At 33.7% G+C, this 20,616-nt stretch overlaps 1 non-coding gene across 1 annotated transcript; it reads right to left on the bottom strand.

The window, feature by feature from the left end:
* Positions 1-20,236: 20,236 nt before the first annotated feature.
* On the bottom strand, positions 20,237-20,345 carry LOC118573558. The gene has a single exon (XR_004943660.1). It is a non-coding gene; the product is annotated as a U6 spliceosomal RNA (small nuclear RNA).
* Between the last annotated feature and the right edge of the window lie 271 nt (positions 20,346-20,616).

The following is a 20,616-nucleotide window of genomic DNA, read 5'->3' as shown; positions in this document are numbered from 1 at the left end:
CTTACAATCTGTCTGCCACCACTTCTGCATAATTCCTTGAGTCCTGAGGAAAGGTGTTTAATGGAGAGATAGTTCATTTAGAACTGAGTAGTCAAAGGTCTCTCACTCTCTGCACATTATCCATCTGTGGGTCTCTGTATTTGTTTTCATCAAAGAGGAAGAGTCTCTGTCCATGGCTGAGCAAGACACTGATGTATGAGTAAAAAAGTCATTCAGAATCACTTCATTGCTACGCTCTTTTAGGAGAACAGTAGTGTTTGGTTTTCTCATTGGTGCCAGTCCTGTCTGGTCTCAGGGTCTTGCCCAGCACATAGACAGGTTCCATCTCAATAAGTGGCCCTTAAATCAATGCAGACAGTAGTTGGTTGCTTGCAAAAGCTTTGTCTCTCTATTGCAACAACAATTTTGCAGTAGGTCATCATAGATTGAAGACTTGGTAACTGGGTTAGTGTTTACCTTTCCCTTCTGGTAGCATGCAGAACATGTTCCAGTGCCATGAATATTAATTTGTCAGTAGTGGTAAAGGCTCTAGCTAGACACTAGCACAAATTGTCCATGTTCAATGAATTGTGTGGGTTTTGTTTTCAGCAACAGGGCATCCCCATCAACTTGAGGAGAGCAGACAATAGTTTGGATTGTTTGAGAGGTTTTTACATGGCACATTTGGCCAACAACTCGATTTGATCTAACTCCTTCACTGTACTGGAGCTACAGGTGATGATGAGAGTAATCCAGTTGGGGCTCTGTTACCCACAATATTTTTTCTTTCATATATATATATATGTGTGTGTGTGTGTGTGTGTGTGTGTGTGTGTGTGTGTGTGTGTGTAGTAGCTTCTGCTATATGAAGTTACCATACAACCCTCAGTGGTCAATACTTTTGAGAGGAGAGGTCAAGGAATTGATAATCATTGCATTGTTTCTTCCACACCTAATTCTGCAGATCTCTGAGCCTGTTATGGCCAGAAGCATGCTATAGCTACCAAGAGTCAGTACTTTGCCTTTTAAAATGCCTCTCCAAAGTAAGCAAATTGTTATTTATTGGCAATCCTTTCTCTCTCTAACACATCTGACTTTGAGTGACTTCAAACTTATTCAGTACCTGGACTTGAATGGCAGTGAATGCTTCAAATACTCTTTTCATATGCCAAGCCTCTTCAGGAAGGAAGGCAAGATTCTTTGTTGATTCCAATAAACATGTTTTCTATGCAGATACCATTTTCAGTCACTGAAATGCATGACAAGTGCTGAATAAATAGTACCTAAAGATAAAGTGTGTACATTTGTTCAATGTATACAACATTCTTCAACCTCTAATACTGTTATGGTTCTTGAACATGTTTATGTACAAATGAAACATACTCAGTCAATCTCAGAAAACTGTTTATTCAACCTCCAAAGCTTGACGGCGACCAATAAAAGAAAGGTACTTTATAATAAATAGTGAATTTCCATCCTGGCACTTCTATTCATCCTATTGTATTCAACTTTCCTTTTTCATTTTACTTTTTAAAGTGGAGTTATATAAAGGTTTGCACATTTTAAAACCCTCTACAGACAATAGCTTTAAAATAGCCATAGTTCAATAAACAGTGAGAGAGTTTTAAGATGTCTCCTATAGTTTAGGGAAGTGAGCTAGGAGGACACTTAACATTTAATATGACAGATTTGTGTCCATTTGCCGTGAAATAGTGAGAGCTTTTGTTTCAGTTCACTTTGTAAAAAACAAAAAACAAAACAACAAAACAAAACAAAAAACCACTACTGTAACAAAAAATAAAAGTAAAAACAGTAATGGAGATAAACATATGACACTTTTTAGCAGCACTGTGCATTTCTTTTAACACATGGCAATGTGGATATCAAGAGGCATTTCATCAGATTTGCTTAAAGAAGTATTACTGTTTGCAGAGAAAATGAACAGTGATATTGATCTGAACACACTTTATGAAACAGTAGACTTAGAAATATGAATGAAAGTCTCACACTAATCTTTATATCCTTTTGTTTCTCTCTTTTTAGTTTCACTACCTCAATGCTAAATTTTGGCAAACCAATGGATATCTTAAGAAATTTATGGAAAATTATTTTGGAAATAGACAGTTGATTATTTTTAATTTGTACTTTTTCATTAATTAAATCTGTTCCTCAGTAATTTGATACATTATGAAAAATGTATCATTTCTGACTCTTCTCACCCCATCATCTCCTCTCTATTATTACCCCAGTTAAACTCCCTTCCCCCCAATTTTATTTCAAAACTTCCATCCCATAGTTCTTAGTGAACAACTACATAATGACAATGTGGGTAGACCCTGTAGCTAGTAATAGTATCCAAGAACATTTGCTTCCCTGAAATGTTTGTTTTCCATGTTGTCAATGCTTTCTTTATGAAAAATAAAGTTAATATCATGACACTGAAAGTTCAAGTACTAAGTTCAGGCAGCTCACAACTCAAGACTGCCAATCAAAGGGCAGAAAGGAAACCATACAAAATTAATTTTAAAATTTATTCCTAATTCCCATTTCAGAATCTCAAAGATAGAAAACCTGTTTTGTCCCTGCTTATAAAACAGTAGCTCTATACCCACTTGTTCATTAAAAAAAACTATCTTGAAAATAAAATAAAAATATTCTGATTGATAGTTTTTCCATATTAGTAAAAATTTATTTTGTTTGAATTTATTTTGAAAATTATGTTCAAATCTACTGTGAACCTTCATAACTACTTTTATTCTGATTCTTTGTGACCACAGAGAACAATGGATGAGTTTCTACAGTTTTTAGACCTTAACAAGATCTCATTTTTTTTTCCTGTAAATATGTAGTGTAGGCCTCTACCTGTGTGCTAATTACTATAGGTTGTGTTAATGGAAAAGAAACTGAAGGTTGAGGAAAACACTGTAATTAAATGTTGATTGTTTCCAGTTGAGATGCAATGTTTATAAAATGATAATTATTCAATACATGTCACATATACTTCATAATATCTAAATCATTATTTCAAGTGATTTATAATTAGCATGATTTCTTGAACTTCAGATGATCAATGGAATATATCTGAGAATGAAGATTCCATTGTTTCATCCATTTAAATATGATGATGGCAGAGAATGATAACATGAACAAGCAGAGAATAACAACAACAACAACAACAACAACACAATTAGAAGCCAGCTAAATAAATCAAGAAAGCAAGCTTTAATATTAGCAGGGAAATGGGTGAGGATGTGGCCTCTGTGATACTTTAGCAACATCAAAACAGCTAATTGATTAGAAATTGGATTTGTGACAAGTTATCATTACTTGCTCGTGTCAGTTGTTCATATGATAATAACAAGAACTACAATGGAGAGGAAGAAAAAAGGAGGAGGAGAAACAGAAGGAGATGAAGAAAAATAAGGAATCATATATTGCTTTGTAAGGTAACTCATGAAACATACAATAAGGACACAATTTTCATTTATTCATGCTGTTAAAGGAGCTTCCTCCTCCATAGTTCCCAGAGTGTAAAGGATTGTTGTAAAAATAAATTGTAATGCTCCTAGGGAAAGAAATGGAGTCTTAGTGCATATGCAGTGTAGCTTAACATAAAGTGCACCATCTGGCGCCTGCTTTTTATTTGGCAATGATCTATAATGACATTTTATAACAGATTTTATCTGTTAATTACTAAGCAGCAAAAGTGATTCCACTCTCAGATTCAACAGGACAAAATAAATTTTTTACAATAATAATATAATATCCCTTAATAAATAAAAACTAGCTAGATAACTCATGTCTGTTTCTGATAGTATTACCACTCAGGCTAATTTGTAAATGAAGTTCAAAACTTCTTTACTGCTTCTGTTACCATTTCTTAATTTGTAGAGAATAAAAAAGAGAGTCAAATTTTTAAAAACATATATTCCAAGTAGATGATTCATGTAAATTCAAATGGTTTATGTCTGTCTTCAGAAAACATCAAGACATTGAATAGATATTTCAAATGTTCATTTTTATGCTGCAATTTAAAATTAAAGTATAAATATAAAATATAAAATGTGAAGAATTCAGTTAAAAATGGGTGATACATCATATTAAGATAGACATCCCAAAGTCCACTCATAGGGAGATATTTATGTAATTATTTTAATCAATTAAATGTCAAGTTCTCCATGTATTTGCATTTTTCAGAAGTAGGAGATATTTTAGAACTATCTTTTTTTCCTGTAAATCTGGATGCATGTAGGAACATTCATGGGAACACAGGTCAACATTTTTCTTACTTTAAAATACATCAATGACATTGATGGGCACCCTGTCTGCCAGAAGTTGTCACTTGCAAGATCAAGCCAAAGTAATTTTGTTGACATCAACGTTTAAGTCTGAAGGAGCAAGCCAGAAATCATAAAATAATACTAAGAAGTGTTGGGAAGGCTTCAAAGCCTATAAATCTAATCAAGCTTATTTTGATACCAAGTCCAGAGGGTATTGCAATAGTATATGGAAGGCAATTAAAATACATTCTGTTTTAAAGTATAGAACTAAGAGATGTTTGCATTTTAATACAACTGTGAGTAAAATGGAAATTCTTATAGCTTATCAGCCTCACCGCTTGTCTTGGGATTAAATGATATAATTTAGTCTCCTTTATGTATAAGCTCACAGATGCTACCAGTTGTATTCTTTCATTCATTTATATCAAGTTTTTTAACTCCATTTTGGTCATTGAACTAAGTATGCTTAGCTTGTTACTCATATGCTGATAATGAAAACACTGCCCACCCTCTCTTGGCAATAGGTATGGCATTATGAATAATGGAAAATAAGATATCTATAGCAATAAGTAAATAAAACATTTTATCCATTCTCAGAATGTATTTCTCAGTGGGTTAATATTCTAATCAAACAAAAATATTGATCTTTTGGATAAATTATATGACAAAAACTCCAATATTTATTAATTAGTTAATAATAATACCACTTCTGCCCCAAGTTAGTGTGACTGCAACACACGCAGATAAAAATCAAAGCAGGAGATCATATTTGCCCTCAAATGATCTTTTTTCCTTCCATGCCAATATGTTTTTGCCTTCTATGGTCTACGAAATTGGGATAACAGGAGGAGGAACTGGGGACCAGAACGAAGAGCACATGTTCAACTTGGCAGGGCTACTTGATCAACAGCTGGCTACTTTAACAGTGGACAGGCACACAAATTATGATTTATCTAAACCACTGAACTTGTTATTAAAATAATATGTTACATTACTAAAACTAAGAAACAAGAACAACTTGAAACACAAATATTTGGGTATTTTAATATACAATGACAGTTCAAATTTCATATGACAGTTTCAGTTCTTTAGTTAACTGTAGAAAAATACATTTGGGATAATTTTAGAACAAATGTGAATAACTCAAATTTGCAATGCCAGTTCTCAATAGAAAAACTCTTAAATTAGTCAGTCATGACCAGATTACAGTAACTAACAAAAAAAAAAAAATGCCCGATAACATTTGGATTACAAAATAACATGTTAATTAGACTTTTGTAAAGATAGCTTGCTGAAAAATATACTATATTGAAGAGTAGTATTTATTTATATGAACTATTTTATATTTCATTGAACTGGTCTTCATATTTAACATATATCAACTCATATTTAACATATATAACTTTGACTAAAGCAAAGTAGATGCCTGGGAAACCACACCTGCCAAGGCACAAACATGAACAAAGATTATGTAAAACAGCCTTCACATAGGCCAGTTCCATTTATTACCACTAACAAATAATGTTAATCCTCCTAATAATAATTATTTTATTTGTTTGTCTTGAAACGATATCTATAATGTAGATCAGGTTCTCTTCTAACCCCCTATGCAACCAAGAATGACTTTGAACTCTTTATTTCTATCTTCTTTCAATTGGTTGTGGTTACAAATATCCATCATCTGACTTTTTCACATTAATGTTTAAAACAAGTTCAAACAATAACATATTTCCTACTGGAATATGTGTTTCTAAGGTAAAGTTCTAATGTCATGAAGATAGAGAGCAATGTTAACAATGTGCTCAGTAGAAAAATCTTTAAGGATTTGAAAAGCATAAATTCATTAACATTTCAACCATTACTAACTACCAAATTCCTATACTTTCCCTGGAGTTTCAATAGACCTTTTTTTAAAATCTTGTCAAAGCTTGTGGGTTTTACATATGCTTGTTTCCATGTTGTATTTTATTAAGAAAAAACAAAGATGGGACTAGAGAAATGGCTAAAAGTTGAGTGCACACTTCCCCTCCAGAGGACCCTAGTTTGGTTGCCAAAACCATATTGAGCAGTTGCAGCTCCAGCATATGGCCATCCAATTTATCAGTCTTCTGCAGACACCTGTCTTTGTGTGTACATACCCTCACACATGTACTTATAATTAAAAATAAATAAAATCTTAATGAATGAATTTTCCATTTTCCTTAATTTTTTTTCATATTCTGAAAGTAAAACTTTAGAGGCTAGAACTCAGTTAATGGTGTCAGGTTTCAGTCTTTCTCTTTAGAGCTCTTTAGAGCAGAGGGTAGACTCCTTGTAAGCAAAATCACCATTTGAAATATGCAGGTTTCAGGACACAATGTTTAAAAATCTCTTTGTTGGGTCGCTGTAGCAAATTGCTGTATTAGAGAAGAATTGTGACTCAAAAGCTTTAATTGAATATATAGCTCAGTCATCGAAAACTTTCTTAGCATTCACGAAGCCCTGGATTCAGTCCCCTGAGCAAAAAGTAAAAAGCAGACTTAAACAGACAATAATTTTTCTCTCTGTAACAAGATACAATTTTCTTTTAGAATTTTAAAATACATATCTGTAAATTTATATCTAACTGTGGTGGAGGGTATGACATATCTGGAGGTAAGAAAGAAACTCTCAGCTTCAGTTCTTGCTTTTCACAGTGTTTTGAAAAGCCATTCTTGTTTCTAAATCTCCTCTATCCACTTCTCATCTCCCCACTAGATTAGTATGGTTACAGCCATGTGCTACAATATCCAACATCAGACCTTCAGGCTTGAAGAGACAACAGTCTTACCTACTGAGCCAGCAATGTTCGTGTTACTTATTAGATTTTTATTAAGGGTAAGATTGATGGTGATTTTGACTGGGAACCACTGCAAAAAAATGGGCTCATGCATACTAAAGGAACCCTCAGACTGTGTCTATAATAGAATCAATGGGACTCGAACCTAACATAATGATGAGTTCCATTAAGGATTCATGACACATTGTCATTTGGGAAGATGGTGATTAAGTGGGTAATCAGGCCTTTTGATCATTGTGGGGGTGTCCTTAGGTACTTTATTTTCTCCTGGTCTCTTCTTTTTGTTTTCAACTTCTTTTTGACCATAGTCTGAACTATTCACTTGCCACACTCTCACCATCTTGATGGGTCTACCATTAAGGAAAAAAAAAAATGTGCTAAAATTAAGTCTCCCTTGGGTATTTCTATTGATTATTTTAACTAGAGTTGTGAGAATGTCAATATAGTGAACTGTCACACAGAGTGAAAGAATGGAAGGCAGGTTTGTCCATCTTTAGGTGTTATAGGGTTCCTAAAGTTTGTTCACCCTTGAAAATACATCATTTCCTCACTTGTGCTTTTGCTGTCCATCACCCCTTTACCAAGGGATGCCCTTTTCTTTCTGTTAGTTCTCTTCATGTGTTCTTCCACATCCAGTACTTAGTCAATGGAAATTCTCTTACATTATAGGTACTCCTCTATTCTCTCTATTTTCACACATTATAGAATTATCTCAATTTGCTTGTTTTTAGGGAGTAATTTCAGACAATCTGATACCTGGCCTCCTTCTCCCCTCCCCCATGAGACATATTAAGGGGTTTGTTGGTGTTATTTGATAGTTTAGCTTGCATATTCGGCCTTCCTTTATTCTGCTGTTTACAGATAGTATAAAAATTTAATGTTTTCCTCTAATTCTGGTGACTGTGGATTTTGTACATTTGGTTTTGTTCCTTTCTTATGTATTTGTTGTGTTTGAATGGGAAGTTAAATTATATACTTTAAAGTTCATTGCTGCCAGCAGCTACCAGGAATTCTTGTCAATTTTCCAGATGCTGTAGCTATGCAGAAAAACTGAGACATAAATTTAATTTCTCTTCTTTGTTTTATTATTTCTCAAATAATTTATTCTGTTTAAGTAATTTCCCAGAGTGAAGGCAATGGATTACTCTCATGTTGACAGAGAAATAGCTATTCTTTGGCTTCTATTTCAGGACTTTCTAGAACAAAAACAGAAAAAGAAAACAGAAAGAAAATATAAGTACTTTACTTTTTATTAAATATATAAAATTACAAAAATCAATTTGGACAGACATCATAAAAATACATTTTATGTGTGTTAATAGTAATGTACTCTATTAATTTCCCCAACTACAGTGTTTGCTGAAGGGCATAATAATTTTGGCAAATACCCCTTATTTTATGCATTAAATTATTTATAAATGATGATAAGTATTATGTATTGCCTCAATTCTACATTTGAAATTTAGAAGCACTTGAACATTCTTTACACTTCCTGTGTGAAATGTATTGGTAGAATAAAATTTGTGCACTTGAACTGGGTATTTTGTTTCTGAAAAGAGATTAAGGAAGTTTTGTTAGTGCTCCAGCAAACAAAACTGAAACTTTCTGTGCCAACAGAGTGGTTATGGAATTGGATGACAAGACAAACATGGATTCTAGTAGGAGTGAACACGAAAAACCACATAGGACCTGCAATCAGGAGTACCATGAAAGCACTGATCTCAGTTTCAGTTTTATATGTTCCTGTCCCAATGTAATATGGTTTTTTTCTTATTTTAGTTATCTAACCTGAAACAAAAGCACAATATTGACCCAGTGCCATTCATGCAATCAGTGATATCAAAGAGAAGTTATCTGGGGTACACATTAAAGAGATACAGCATATGCATACACTGTCACTATTACAGAAAACTGTACTGTGAATATCATAACATCAGTGTGTAATCTCCCTGGTCAGAATTGAACTTTGCAATAAAGCCAGCATTATATTTCCCAGTGTTGTTTCAATGAAGATTGCCATCAGATTTACTTTACATCTTCATTCTTTTCTGTTTTGCACAACCTCTATGCAATATACTGCTAAATTTATGACTGAAGACAGTATCCTCATTTGCAAGCTAATAGGACTGTGATAGGTGCTAGATGGTTATAAATGGAAAATGAAACTCTTTGCAATAACAATATGCCAAAAAAGCTCAAAATTTCACATTCTGTTTTGAAGAAACTAACTACAAAAGGCATAAATATATTTGAATTTTATTTTGTTAGTTATTCTGGCACATAGCAAGAAAACTTTGTCTACTTTGTAACTTACTTTTACTTTGAAGTTGAAGATGGGAGAAGAGATTTTATGATATACACCAACAATATAAATTTTCTTCAATCTATACACATGAATTAAGCTTATTTAGAGTAATTGATCATCAAGAAATAATGAAGAAAAAAGTTAAAAAGTTACACAGAAAGGTGGAAAGCAAAAGGGGAACAGATTGTTGTAATATTGATTTTGATACTTTTTTTCTAATATGTTACCAGCTCTAAGAGCTAATAGAGTATATATATGTGTTCCTATCTCTTGTCATGAATGATTTTGATTATGTATGACTGATGCACCTTTTTCTGCTATTTGCATACATCTAATTGACCTGGGATATACAGTGAGAATGCTTTATACTCTTTTAGCATTTAGGGTTGATACACAGTTATCAACATGCCAAAATGCCTCTAACAAATGTCTAAACTCAGGAGTTAAGGATCAAAGGGATGATGACTTATTTGAAAATGTTATATAGAGTATATGTTCCCTCAAAAACCCCTCATGAAAGTCACATGCAGATGATTATTGTGTTGCCCATAATATCTAGAATATTCATAAGACAATACATACCCCTCCATTATATCTTTATAGAGACTACAGATGCATAATCTAGGAAACTTTAGAGTTGCATCCCTCTTGTCACATGATTAACTGTACTAGATGTCATCATGTAAATTTCTTTGTGACTGTTCTATCCCACTATATAAATATTTCATCTGAAAAATAAATATAAAAATCATAGAGTATGATGAAAAAGTGTAGGCTATTATTTATCTAGTAAATGCCTTTCAACTATATCATGTCATGAATACTTGTTACATTTTATTAAATGATTGCTTAAAGAATATCCTAGTATTAAAATTTCAAATACCAGTCAACTAAACAGTACTTAAATTATATAATATATAGAATATTTAATTTTAAAAAATTGTACATTTCTATCTTTTATGTATGGATGGGATGTGTACCACTCAAAGGATACTTTTAACACTACATGGACCTTTTTAATTTTAAGATACATAAAAGGCAATTTACCATTTAAACTTCTATGCTTCATTTTGGCTATCATGAGATACATCTTGAAATAAGACTTCATATATGACACAAACAAAGCATAAAAATTAATTTTCTTTTTACATAAAGAAAAAGTATGATTGTATACACACATATACATGTATGTATGTGTATATACACATATATATATTCTTCATCAGTGCCTATGTGGAAGAAGTGCCTATGTGTAAAGAGAAAGACAGAACAGGAGACAGACACAGGTAGAGTGGGCAAAAGAGAAAAGTGGTCCAACTTTATATTAAACATGATCAAGATGTGAGTATTTACATGTTTATCAATGTGTGTGCTTCTATAGGTACACATATGTGTGTGTGTGCCTGCATGCATCTTTAAAGATGGTTGCAATTATAGTATTTAACAATAACAACAAAATCAAAACTGCATATTTAAAATACAGTAAATTACAAGAAGTGTAAAGAGTTCAATCATTCTTACTGAAATATAGAGGATAAGCTCTTATTTAAATATTTTATTTTGCTGATCTTAAAATACATGGAAAATAAAAATCAATGGAAGATTAATCTACCATAAAATATGATTGAATTTTCTTTTGTTTTATTAAATATATCATTTGCTTATTTGATAAGTTTAAGCATGTATGCCATCTTTGTTGATAATATCAACCTATATACTCCTTTATCTCCTTATGAACTTCTGTCCCATATATTCCCTCCCTAGTTTAAGTGTTCTTCTATTTAAATAACTCACTGACTCCAAGGAGTGTTACTCCATGTGCATTGGTATAAGGTCATACACTAGCATGAGTTATCTACCAGAGTCTACAACTTTCAACAATAAAGTGTCTATGTGTAGCTTGTCATATATCTACTACCAATAACTTCTCAGCTATGATACACACTCATAAGCCTCTGCCATCCATGTTATGATTTTGACTGGCATATTATTGTAGGTATCGTGCAAATAAATACAGTTACTGTGAGTTCATTGGTGTCATGGTCCTGTCACATCCAGAAGGTCACATTTCATAGTGCCTGTCCTCATCCTTTAACTCTTAAAATTTTTCCATTCTCTCTTCCAAGATAATCCCCAAAACTTGAGATAACAGAGTTGATGTATATGTTTCATTTGAGATGAGCATTCACAATCCCTTATCCTCAGAATTTGGACCAGTTAGGAGCCTCTTTATTAACTACTTCCTAATACAAAAAGAATGTTTACTCTTTTGAATATAGATTATACCATGTGAGTAATGGATCATATAAAAAATATAATGCATTCATTATACCTCACTAAAAACAAAACACCAACAAATTCTGAGCATATTTCTTTTCTAAAGTGTAGCAAGAGTGACATCCAGTGAATCCTTCTGTAGATAATGAGGCAAACTCTTCTATCTAGGTCACTATTGGAATCTTAATTTACTCTAACAGTAGCTGGGTGTCATCGCCACCTAACAACAACTCATGTATTGATAGAACATGTGTTTGCTTTTTCACTTTACCACCACCTCCTTGAAGACATGTTTGTAAACTATTTTTTACATTATAATTTAATTTAACTTTACATATCAGCTATGGAATCCCCTGTCCTCCCCCTTCCTGCCTCCCACTAGCTACCCCCCCCCCATTCCCATCTCCTCCAGGGCAAAGACTCCCCTGGGGATTCATTTAAACCTGGTGGGTTCAGTACAGGCAGGTCCAGTCCCCTCCTTCTAGGCTGAGCATGTGTGCCTGTGTAAGCCCAAGGTTCCAAACAGCCAGCTCATGCACTAAGGACAGGTCCTGGTCCCACAGCCTGGGTGCCTCCCAAACAGTTCAAGCTATTCAGTTGTCTCACTTATCCAGAGGACCTGATCCAGTTGGAGGCTCCTCAGCTATTGGTTCATAGTTCATGTGTTTCCATTAGTTCGGCTAATTGTCCCTGTGCTTTTTCCAATCTTGGTCTCAACAATTCTTGCTCATACAATCCCCCCTCTTTCTAGCCAATTGGACTCTTTGAGCTCCACCTGGGGCCTGCCTGTGGACCTTTACATTCTCTTCCCTCAGTCATTGGATGAGATTTCTAGCATGACAGTTAGGGTGTTTAGCCATCCAATCCTCAGAGTAGGTCAGTTTGGGCTTTCTCTCAACCATTGCCAGTAGTCTACGGTGGAGGTATAGCTAAAATCAATAAAATAGAAATAAAGAGAACAATACAAAAAATTAATGAAACAAAGAGTTGGTTCTTTGAGAAAATCAACAAGATAGACAAGCCCTTATCCAAACTAACCAAAAGACAGAGAGAGAGCATCCAAATTAACAAAATTAGAAATGAAAAGGGGGACATAACAACAGACAATGAAGAAATCCAGAGAATCATCAGGTCATACTTCAAAAACCTCTACTCCACAAAACTGGAAAATCTAAAAGAAATGGATAATTTTCTGGATAGGTACCACATACCTAAGTTAAATCAAGACCAGATAAACCATTTAAATAGTCCATAACCACTAAGGAAATAGAATCAGTCATTAAAAGTCTCCCAACCAAAAAAAGCCCAGGACCAGATGGTTTCAGTGCAGAATTCTACCAGATCTTCAAAGAAGAGTTCATACCAATTTTTTATTTAAAAATTTATTCATTTTACAGATGGTGCATGCTGGTAGGATTTGCTAAAGGAGTCAGAAGCAGTACAATCTAATATTTAAAAAAAAACAACATTACTTAGACATTGTAAATTTTTTTGTGTACAAACTTACTCAGATACCTAAAAACTTATATATGCCTTTTAGAAAACAAACTATTATCATGGGAAAATAATGAATAAAATCACAAAAAGAAAACTAATTTTTTTCAGGGATTTTATTTAGGTCCATAGTATTAACTCAGATTAACAAACATAGATCAAATTTTAATTGCTGCTGAAAAAGAGACCTGATCATTAGAGGATGAATTTCATCAGACTTTGGGAATATGTCACCATTTTATTACTTAAATCAAGAAGAGAAAATGCCTTTCATGGTACAGGTGTGCATAGTTTCATGCTCATCCTTATAGAGTCTAATTTTCCTCTTCTTCACTTTTCTTTTGTAAATGGCTCTAGTTTTAATTAGAAAAACTTTTTTCTAATAAAATATTTCTTTGTAGTGATGTCAGATCAGTGATCAATGGATGATTCTACATTGATGTCAAGATATAATACAAACTTGAATAACTACTGAAAAGCTACACCTTTTAAATATGGTCTGCTTGTATTTTTGTTCATTTTGTACTTAGAAAAATCAATTTTCATAGCACTTATTTTTAGACTTGAGATCTTCTTCCTGTTTTTACAAATTATAGCTACACTTAAATAGCTAACCAAAGCCCATTGTCATCCTATTACTTGCAAAACAAATAACATACTGTCAAGTATGCTATCACTGTGAATTTGAACTTGAATTTTTTAATGAATATGAGATAATTTTGAAATTCGGTGATCATCTAATCCAGCGTGGAATAACTCTCTGACATGTTCAGAAAAGAAGTCAGGATTTGTCATGCCCAAAGCTCTTCATGTCTGAAAGAATAGTAGTGAGAAAAAGTTGCAATCATCCCACCTCCAAGGAAATGTCAAGTTTTGTGTCAAATATGAGCCTGCAACAGTCCTACAGAGATTACCCATGTATTTATCTACCTCACCGCCTCATTTCTAGCCTTGTTCTCAATCTGCCTACCATTCCTGAAATTGTATCTTCTCATCAACCTTTTTCCCACACCCCAGATGATATATATCCATTCACTAGCAGCCTAATGAATAGGTCCCTAAAACCTTTTTCCACTAAATCTGATTAAAAATCCTTGGGTTGTATATACTCTTTTAATCTAATGTGTTAGTTCTTATCACCATTCAAAAGGCTCTAGAAAAAAAATAATCTTGATGATTTTGTGGTTGTAAATAGAAATCAAAGTACTTTTGAGAGGAAATATGCACACACAAAAGACCCTCACTATAAAACTAGACAAAGAAATTTAACTTGCACATAACTATTGTATACTAAAATAAAAAAAAAAATCCTAATGGACCAAGAAAGAAATATAATTATTGCTGATGGGGTTATTTTCATCCCTCTAGCTTGACTGATAGATAACTCACAGTTCTAAAACCTGGTGAGGACTCTACTAGAGTCAAATTAAACAGATTATAACAGTTTTAATGGTTTCTTGAATATTTTAGATGCAAATGCTGATATAGAAAATGAAATGAAATATTAAGCTCTAATTATATTAGTGTATGTGTTGAAGATTTTGTGATGCTTAAGAAAAGAAATATATAAGTCCTAACACCTCCAATCATATTTAAATACAATTTGTACCAAAAATAACATTGAAGACCCATGGTTTTGACAGTAATGAAGACATAAACTCAAGTATATTGCTATAGAAACAGAATGTGGAGATTTAGCTTTACTTTTGGTGCTGAAACTTGTTTAATTTTAGCATTAAAGGAACATTTTTTTAATTGCACTTTCTTTGGGATAGTTAATTAATTCTGTCTATGGAGAGATTACAGCTCTCCTTCATTGTGTTTCTCTATTCTTGCTTATAATTACATCAATTAGAAAATCCCTACCAGATGTGGAAAAATTATAAACTCAATGTTATTTATGCTTAAATATATAAATATACTGTGTGATGAAATTAGTTGTTAGATATGATTAGCTGACTTCAAGAAGAAAGTTTAACATTTTCTCAATTAGTGGAAAAACTGGAATGCCTTGGCCCATATCTGTGCTTCTTATTGATCCATAAGCCTTTATTTAAAAAGCTAACATATCATTAGATAGAGCTCGGGGAAAGCCATGGAAGAAGGGGAGGAAGGATTGTAGGAGCCTCAGGGGGCTGGGCACCAAAAGAATATAGCCCACTTATCTACTAATCAGGGCCTCAAACTGAGTTCGTCCACAGGCACAAACATTAAACGATTATCATCAGAAAGTAGACACAATTTAAAGAAACTATTATGTCAGGCACATTCTTTTCTAAATTGTTCCTTTTGTGTTTTTGACTAACTTTTTCCAAGAATGTTACTCTAGAGTCACATAAAACATTTCAAATGTGGGCTGCTACTAAGAAGCATCAAGAAACCATAAATACTCCTTTCCAAGTTCTGGAAAGGATTTGGAAATATCTCCAGGTAACTGACGTATAGGATTACCATGCACTGATCAAAAGAACTTGGAAAAAATGCATAATTCTCATATCTGGAATATTTATAACTATCAATTCTAATTTACCAAGGGAGTTAATAGTGCCAAATGAATGCAATTGCTAAAGAGTTGTTATTTCTGAGAATGAAAACCCATGCCTGGCATTTATTTGTCTAATGTAAAATTCACCAAATCTTGATATGGAAAATAGAAGTTAGCTCTAATAAAACATTTTGGGAGTTCATTCACAGAATGTGAATTAACAACTTACAATACCCAGAGATAAAATGGAAGCTAAAATCAAATGCATAATATATCACACTTATTTTATTTTAAAGAAAGCCATTAAAAGAATAGCCATGCTTTTAGTTCCTATATAAGAGATCCAATTGGAGAATTTAATTGCTTTGGGTAAATGGAAGGTAAATGCTCATTTGAGAATTTTTTATATGCAACACAAATAACCCATCTGTGTTAGTTAAGAGTCAAGATCTGGGGAGGAGAAAATTATATATATATATAATGAATAAAAATCTAAATAAATCAAATTTAAAATTCACTAAAATTACTAAATATTTTATTTTACATAATCATTTTATAAATGTTTTCTTATGTAATTCTATAGGGGTGGTGAAGACAGATCTGGACTTGAAACTAAATGTGAGATTGTAGTGGAAAAGACATCTTGCCTTTCTCTCATGATTGCTGACAATGTTGGTCTGAATGTGATTGCAAACTATCACACATATCCATTATGAACTCAAAAGGTGGTTGCCCTGCATCATTCTTTTAAAATTAGTTAGCACTTGCGGATTTAAAATGTAAACGTTCCTGCTAATTTTTATTTTAAAAATGTCATTTTAGGGCTATTTGTCAGGGATGTAGAAGTTGAAAAAGGCAACACCAGGAACAAAAGGAACAACAAACAAGTAATATAGGCAAATATGTCAAACTAACGTGTTATTAAATGGTTTATGCTTTAGAAGAGACTCGAGATATGTGCTTGAATCAGTAAGCTGTGTTTTTTAATGTTTAATGCTGTGATGTGGTTCATTTCATGAGTAGATATATGGATGGCTCATAACTGGAGGTCCTGGTACACTCAGAAACAATTGAAGCTTCTATCAATTAGAGTAAGTTATTTTAATTTCCAAATTGTGTGGGTAAACATTTGTTCATATTGAAGAACCAGAATTAACATAAATAACAGTTAATGCAATCAAGAAAAGTACCCTGTTAAAAAGATGATGTAAGTTTAATCTTTTTAATATGTAGGAAGATGAGTTTCTAAAACTAATTTAAGTGATAATACATCAGAATTCTGTGCTTTACATAAGCTCAGTGGTTAAACCATAGAAATTTTCTTAAAACATTTATGCAGCTGTTAAATTAAAGAAACACAAAAACATTTGTAGTGATATGTTATGTCCCCCCAGTATATTACACACCATAATAAAGCTTTTCTGGGGATCAGAGGAAAAAGCCAGCCACTATATTAATCATAAAAGTCAAACAATGGTACCACACACCTTTAATCCTAGCATTTGGGAGGCAGAGATCCATCCAGATCTCTGTGAGTTCAAGACTACACTGGGGAACAGAGCCAGTCACAGTGACACATACCTTTAATCTCAACACTAACCATAAAGTTCTGGAGGTCTGTACAGACAAGAAGTGACTGAGCTGGCCAGGAAGGGGAAGTGATGTAGCTGGGTGGAGAGAGAAAGTGAGATTTCAGGGACAATTAGGCATATAGGCACGGGTATACATGAAGTAGGTCTCTTTGGAAGCTGAGGAGTTGGTGAGGTGTGGTTGGCTGTAGCTTGTCCTATTCTCTGATCTCTTGGCTTTCACCACAGTATCTGGCTCCAGGTTTTTTATTAATAAGACCATTAAGCAATTTGTCTTACAAACATATATTTTGTCTCTTTTGACTTATAGTTACACAGAGGAAAGCTAACAAACTCAACCTGCATTAGTGTTTCCAGTATTTTATTTTGCATTCTTTAAATTCATCTTAGGTACATACATTAATCCTCTCTTATAAATTTATCAATCATGACAACTTTTGAAATATTAACAACAAAAAATATTCAATCTAATATTGTTAAAATCTAGTTTCTTGGTGTGTATGTGTTACTATGATAAAAAGTATGGATAATTGGGAAACAATAGAAATTTATGTTATGTTTTGAAATCTGAGAAGTCCAGTTTCCAATGGTCTCTCTCTCTCTCTCTCTCTCTCTCTCTCTCTCTCTCTCTCTCTCTCTCTCTCCTAAATATATAAGTATAATTTGATCAGTCTAAATGTTGCTACTTGTGTATAAGTTTTGAGGGCTGAGCAATTAGTATTAAAACAACCCATTTGAGTCTCCATATCTATCTCTACTTCTTATGCTTTTAATTTGGCTCTTCCTCTTATTTGTTTTTGATTTATTTTATTTCATTTTAGTATTATTGCTTAGATGACTCTTTGTCTTCTAAAGAGGGACTGAGAAGGGCAAATCTGGGTGGGAGAGGAGGAGGGGAGTAACTGGGAAGAGTAGGGGGAGGGAAACTGTAATCAGAATATACTGTGTGAATAAAATCTTCCAATAAAAGAAAAAAACTGGGGCTCCTCATGGCTTGTGTTGGGCTTTTTTTTTTAATTTTAGATAGTCTTTGCATTTTGGGGACAGCACTGTCAGCCCAGATAGGGAATAATACACACACACACACACACACACACACACACACACACACACACACACATCAGCTTACATGGGTATTACAGGTGTTTTTAGGTAGATAGTTAATAGCAGGAATCCTTACAACTTTTTCAGACACCCTTAGGTGTTTTACCCTTGTTTAGTCTTCTCTGTGTATCTTGATGTACTGGGTGGTTGATTGAGCCATGCCCTGAAGCACTGCCCCTGTTACACCTGCCTATGTATGATCTTGAGGTACATGGCCTGGGGTGTGGCCAAAGGAGACCCTTAAGACCTAGGATGCACAAAGCAGATCTCTCTTCACTTTGCTAGCTTGTGGTTTTAGATGCTGGTAAGGACCAGGGAAGAGCTTGCCAAAGAACCATGTTGGACTGTGCTTCACCCTTCCAGGATCCTGCGAGAAATTCCTTTATTCTGTGTAGTGAGTTAACGCCAAAATTAATTCCTTTGATCATTATAGACTCCTTGGATTAATACCTGCTCTCCTACTTGGATCTTCCCTCCTTTATTCTGGTTCCTCCATCATAACCCTCATACCATGATCCCCCTCTCTATTGCTTCCCTACCTAACTGCTACCTTGGCAATGATCTATTTTTTACGTACTAGTTACTGCAATTACTCCAGATGATATATACATATGAAAATTAGGAAATAGGATCCTCCAATGTGAGAGAACATTTAACATTTGTCTTCCTCCATCCTGATTACCTCAGCCAATATGATATTTACTAGGGTCATTCACTTCCCTGCGAAATTTCTGGTATTATTTTTCTTTACAGCTGGATAGTATTCCACAGTGCATATGTAGCCCATTCTAATTATCCACTTAACAATTGAAGGCCATTTATGTTGTTTCCATCTCCAAGATATTGTAAATTGAACAAAAATGAACATGGCTGAGGAAACATCTGTGGAAAAGGATGTCAAGTACTTTGGGCATCTCCCTAGGACTGGTAAAGCTGCTTCATATGGTGGGTTTAATTTTTTAGATTCCTCCACGCTCACTTTCACAGTGGTTGCATCAGTTTGTGATTCTACCAAGAGTAAATCAGAGTTCCATTTCCTACACCCCCACAAGTACTTAGACCTCATTTTGTTTACCATTCTGCCTGTGGCAAAGTGAAATCTCAAATTTGCTTTGATTTGTATTTCCCTAGTAATATTTTGTTGTTTCTTTAGATATCACTTAACAATTTTTATTACTTCTTTTGAGAACAATCTGTTGTTTGCATTCCAGGCTCATATTTGTATGGGCCTGCTGTTTTTTGCCTTTTGTTTTTGAGTTTTTTTGTATTTTATAATTTTTGAATATTATCCTCCATCAGCTTATAATGGGAGATTAAAAAAAAAAAAAACTTGATTATTTGGGCTTCTGCTTCAACTGCTTGCTTTTTATCTGTGAAGATATACTTTAGTTTATGAAGTCTCACTTGGCAATTGTTGACTTACTTCTTGGAATAAGTAAGTCTTATTTGGAAGTCCTTTCCTACACCTATATCATGTTAGGTACTACCTATGTGTTCTATTACTTCTAGTTTTTCAGGTTTTATATCTGGGTCTTTAATTTTGTACAAGATGATAGAGATAAATCTAATGTCATTCTCCTGCATGTGGCTTTGCAGCACTACTTGTACAAGATATTTTCTTTTCTCCTGTGGATGTTTTTGGCATCTTCATCAAATATTAAATGGCCGAAGTTACATGTATTCTTGCTTGGGTCCTTGGTTTTGTTCCGTGGATCAAAATATGGTACAACTACCATATTATTTTTATTGTTGAAATATTTTTTCACACAATATATTCTAATCATGGTTTCCCCTTCTTCATCTCCTCCCAGATCATCACTATGTCTCCACATTCTCACATCAACAACATTCTCTTTCTCTCTTAAGAAAAATAGGCAAATGAACAAACACAAGAATAAAACAAACAAATCCTCTATCATTTTAATGGTTGTTTGTGTGGCATTCGTGTGCATGGGCCACACAAATCCTCTCTGTACTGTTCTAATTTTATTATATGTGCTGCTCTTACAAGAACAGCAGCTGTTTTCACTATTACGTCTTCATAATGTACCTTGAGATCCGGATTGGTAATCCCTTCCAGCACTCTCCTTTATGCCCAGGATTGTATGGATTATCCAGAGATTTGTGGCTCCACAGGATTTTGAGAATTGTTTTTTGTTTAGTTTGTTTTTTTAAGTTTTGATTCAGAATGAGATCACGGTTTTGACTGGGATAGCACTGAATTTATAGATAGATTTAGGTTAACTGGTAATTTTCACAATATTAATTCTACCAATTTATAGGCA

The sequence above is a fragment of the Onychomys torridus genome, chromosome 23, assembly GCF_903995425.1.
Source record: "Onychomys torridus chromosome 23, mOncTor1.1, whole genome shotgun sequence".
Taxonomy (NCBI): Eukaryota; Metazoa; Chordata; class Mammalia; order Rodentia; family Cricetidae; genus Onychomys; species Onychomys torridus.
This window is presented reverse-complemented; position numbering and strand designations above follow the sequence as displayed.